The 4904-nt window shown below is 39.4% G+C and overlaps 1 long non-coding RNA gene across 1 annotated transcript; it reads left to right on the top strand.

Moving 5' to 3' along the window:
* The first annotated feature begins 945 nt into the window (after nucleotides 1–945).
* Nucleotides 946–4523, top strand: LOC149932531 (uncharacterized). Its single transcript, XR_016472766.1, has 3 exons — nucleotides 946–1053; nucleotides 4077–4213; nucleotides 4274–4523. It is a non-coding gene; the product is annotated as an uncharacterized LOC149932531 (long non-coding RNA).
* The last annotated feature ends 381 nt before the right edge of the window (nucleotides 4524–4904 follow it).

Genomic DNA, 4904 nt, shown 5'->3' with positions numbered 1-4904 from the left:
AAAAAATTATAGAACTTTTTATATAAAAATTCATCTTTTCTATTTATTCCACCGATTATCCCAGACCACACACTTACACGCGCTCCGAGCAAATCACATTAATAAGCCAAAGTTAAGTTAAAAGGAACCACCTATGGACTGCATTGTAAAGGATGAGAAAATTAGCGAATAAGTAGATTATGAAAAGGGATAATAAGGTTAAACCCTAAACAAATTTGAAGAAATTAAAAAACTTACTAATAGCTCGTACCGATAGGTCTTCGAGCAGACAAAAAGACGCAAAACTCGGACCAAATAGATCTTCGAGTGATAAATTAAATTAAATAGCCAGAAATTCCAACGGTAGACCGGTTTCGTCCTATTTGGGACTAATCTATTCATCCTTTAATAGGCCAAATCTTCGTAGTTGTCTTCTCCTGTTTACTAGGCGTAGAACACTTCGACCGGCGTTTGGCCAACAAAATCGGCGACGTGAAAGCTTAAAGGGAGCGTTTGTTACGTGAAAACAACGATAAGATTTCATAAAGATAATCTAACAAATTTCTCGAAGGGTTTTGTTCGTCCTATTCAGGACCAGTAGCGGCGCTAAGGTTTTAGCACAGGTGGGCTAAGAATTTGGTGGCCCTCTCGTCGCGTTTACTGGACCCCCTACTGACCTTGTATCCGACCTGGTGGGGAGAAGTGCGTGACCGGGGTATTTCTCTAAATTCCCTTAAGCCCCTTTCTTTTCTTTCTATTGTCCATTCGACTTTATCTCAATTTCCGCTCCCTTCCTCCCGAATCTATCTGTTTATGGGGTACGTCAAGTTGATAAGATTTCTGGTGATCTCGCGAACTTGACGGTTTTTAAAACCGGAAGTAAGAGCGATTGACGTAAGAGATCTTACAAAATTAGTAAGATCGCATTAGAGGTAGTTTTATATAAGAATTCAAGATGGCGTCGAACGGCGTCGAATGGCGGTGAATTATTTCACAGAGACCTCAAAGACGATGAAACGGGGAAAATTTGTAAATTTAAAGTTCCTGCCGAAGAATTTCAGCGAATTTTGAATGGTAAATATATCTTAATTGTTCTTCGAGGCTTTTATAATATTAAATCAACATTTCGGCGTACTATTTATGAAATAGCATTTGATGACAAGGCTTAATGATTTACTTTCTACATCCATGCTCTGACAGAGCCGCCATTTTGTTTGGGACTTCGCGATCTTTTCAACCGGACGCAAAACACGTGAAATCTTATAATAAGAATTTTTCTTGCTAGACCGTTTCTTATAATAAGGAAAATATCCTCTCCACTTGAAGTACCCATGGTCTACTATCTTCTTGAGTAAACGAATTGATTTTCAAAGATAGTTTTTCCAGAAAAACGTTTCTAGGCAATAAAACAAATTTCTAGAGATAAGGAAAGTTCATAAATTCAAATACGTGCCCTCTTAATTATAAATATGTGGCCCTTTTAATATAAATAAGTGGCCCCTCTCAGAAATGAAGGGGGGCTAAAGCCCACTTCAGCCCACCCTTAGCGCCGCTACTGTTCAGGACTAGGCAATATAGGAACGTACCTAAAGCCCGCACTTTGAAAAGGCGTGGATTCTAAAGGTAGGTTTCCTTAGTTGTTTTAGCTAAAAAATAAAATATTACATTGAGGATCGGTTAGAAGATTTTTCCTAGGGCCCGGAAAACTAATAACGTCGCCCTGGTCCTATTGGTTATAATTGGTAGGTTATACGAATAACGAGAAGACGGGGCTAGGGATTTATCTAAAAAATCCACATACTCGAACCTCTTTCACTTTTTTTTATTGGAATAGCCACATTTGTTTGTTTCCAATATTGGGAATGTCTTCGCTTATCCTATGTATTTTGTATTTAAAGAAAACAGCGTTATTTTTAGCAACTAATATCCTTTTAATTTATCTCCTTATCAACATTTAGAATATAACGCTTTGGGCTATAGTGAATTTCTAAGGTGACTCATACGGTGGCGGGGAGAAGGGGGTGCGGTGGCTTAGTTGTTACGTATTTTTTCGCGTCTAAGTTCTCTTTGTAGAATGACAAATTGATGGAATATTACTATAGCCGGAAAATTTTCGAGCGGTTTTTCTAGGAAACGAAGCCCTGGGCAACTCGAGGTTTTAGACGCTGTTCAACCTCGTTCCGAACCCACTAATCATTTTGCTGCAGTCTTTTTATTCCGCGTAGAAACGATTACGTACAGATAAATCTTCTGTATTACGGAATACGCAGCCTTAACGAGAGACGGCCATAACGAGTTTAGCCTTAGGCCTTCTCCCTTTTTTCTCTCTCTTTTTCATCAAATATTGTCACGGCTTAATAATGATAATTAACCGCGTCTAAATCTTCCGTCGGGGCTTCCAAAATGCGGGTTGCTATACGCTACAGACCTTGGAACAATAACAAGTCGTCGCTTTTGTTTCATTTGGCCTGTTTCCGACACTTTGAGAAAATACACCTAGAAGCAACAAACGCGAGGAGAACGCAGCTAGCCTTTAAACACGCTAACGCAGTAATGTGTACAAATTTCATTGGACGAACCTTTTCGCTGAACGTTTTACGGGCGTGGGGATGACAATTTCCGAATTCTCCCCTTCCGACGGCAGCGGGCGCTAAAGCGTCTAACCAATGAAAATTGTACGCGAGAAAAGGCGCGACTTTTGACGGGTTGCGTTCTCCTTGTGTGGGGTGCTGTGTTTGTTGCTAATATAGAAATACACGTACAACGAGATTTACGTTCAATGGAAAGTGTTACAATAGGACTTAGTGATATTTATGTGATACTAATGTAACGCCGTCTAGGATGGGACAGAGGCATTAAGTAAATGGACTAGGAGAATAAAGTAGCTTCAATCTTAGCTCTCTTATATATATATATATTACAGTTCAATCATATAGTACAATATAACAAACATGACAGAAAGCTTCACCAGTGCACTACAAAAGTGACAGACGACATCACTGTTTAATTTTTGTGATAATTGAATCCGGTACATTAATCCACGGTTAACAATATAGCTTGAAACTAAGTTTCGTGGCGAATTACTCAAAGTCGGCAGTTTAATTCAGTTGATTTTATTTGCAGTTGGGATCAATGAAATTTAGAGAATCTTGCTTGGAAATCTAGCTGGTTTCCGACGGTAGTTGTAAGTTTCCTTGGTGAAAACTGAAAACCAATCGACTTAAACTGGAGTTTTAAGGTTTGGTGTGGCCGTGGCTTTTGTCACCTATAACTTACACCCCTTATTAAGTTGCGGCGCCAGCAATAGGCGGGGCTAGGCTGCAAAAGAGGCCTATACAAACATTCAAAAAAGTCACCCCCAAAAGTTAATAATAATAATCAGCTAGGCTAATACCAAAGGCACCACCCTAGGCCCAAATCATCTAACGACTCTCATCGCATTTGATTCGGGTGGCCAGGTTAAAGTGGTGTGGAGCCATGCTTACACGTACCGTTAACCTCTACAAGTTTTTATGGAAAGGGGAAACCAAAGAACTCGGGGGAAATCACGGTGCAGAAGGAGTTGTTTCGAGTTTTTACCCAGTGCTATACAAGCTGGGATCGAACCAGGCTCCTCTTACTGCGAGGCGACAGTGCTATCCACTCCACCATCCCACTAATAAGGATCCTTTGAATTCAAAATTAGGGATCCATGAGCAAACCAAAACCCCGAAAATATTAGATTTTAAACATCTTATTTAAATGTAAGGATATCCTTTTCTATCTTTTCCGGTTGTCTGCTTATAGCAGAAATCACGGCAGCAATTTAGTTGGCTTGTTTCATTTTTGACTACGCTCCGTTCTAGGCTTACTATTTGGTCTTTGTCATTGCAACGATAATAATATAACACGGACGAACTACAATACTACTGCCCATGAACACATTTTGCTAAGACAGCCATGAGCGGGAGCTCGTTACGTAACTGTTTTTTTAAGAGCTCCAGATTGGTTAATATAGTTATAGTATCTTACTTGTTAATTACACTCCTAATCCTTCATAATTATTAAAATAGAGGAAAATTAGTTGTGTAAAAATTCGTTTATTTTCTTCCTTAAAGGACCACACCAACGTTAAAAAATCTGGGTGAAAACTAAAGCTCCTCCTCCTCCGTACCAAGTGATAGCATATCTGGTCATGTATTTTTCCAGGCCAATTTCCGGAACTCACCCGAAAAATAGCGAGATACAAATTCCGGTAAATATTTAATTTTTTGAATCACCAAATCAAGTCAATTTATTAAATAGACTTTCACAGACATGAAAAACGATGCAATGGACCGTCACGACGCGTAATAGTTGGCTAACTATTTAATCTAAAAAAGATTTCCAAGAAATTTCGGGCGTCGCCTTGTCTCCGAGCTCCGAAAACTACCCGATCTGTAAAAAAGAACGGCCGTTCGATGCGGAGGTAACTTTATTATTGTAATTAAGATCTGAAAACCCGTTCGATATACAACAATGAATAAAGTACCGATAATTAAGGAGGGAGACCCTCCACTATAAGAGCCAAGCAGTCTTTTGCGTCAATAAAATGCGCCAAGATTTCTGGGGAAACGTAACTCGGGGCGTTACGAAAAATTTCGTTGAAAACGAGCTGTGTCATAACGTGGCGTGATTCTAAATTCGCATTCGAGAGGCTGTGTCTCGAATGCCTGGCCTGTTTATATAGCTAAAATAATTTATCTAATTATGTCAAATTCGTGAGAAGAACAATGAAAGAACGCTGTTAATTTATGCCACTTTTCGTGAAAAATGTAAATAATATTTGTCGGGTGAAGGCCGCCCGTTTGCGGAGGGAGCGAGTGCATAACTGAATTCTAGACAACGCGATTTCTTGTGTATGACCTTTGTTTAACGACGTCTTGTTTACACTAGTTTTGGTTTGT

The sequence above is a fragment of the Leiobunum rupestre genome, chromosome 8 (assembly GCF_980474605.1).
Source record: "Leiobunum rupestre chromosome 8, qqLeiRupe1.1.hap1, whole genome shotgun sequence".
NCBI classification, from domain to species: domain Eukaryota; kingdom Metazoa; phylum Arthropoda; class Arachnida; order Opiliones; family Sclerosomatidae; genus Leiobunum; species Leiobunum rupestre.
This window is presented reverse-complemented; position numbering and strand designations above follow the sequence as displayed.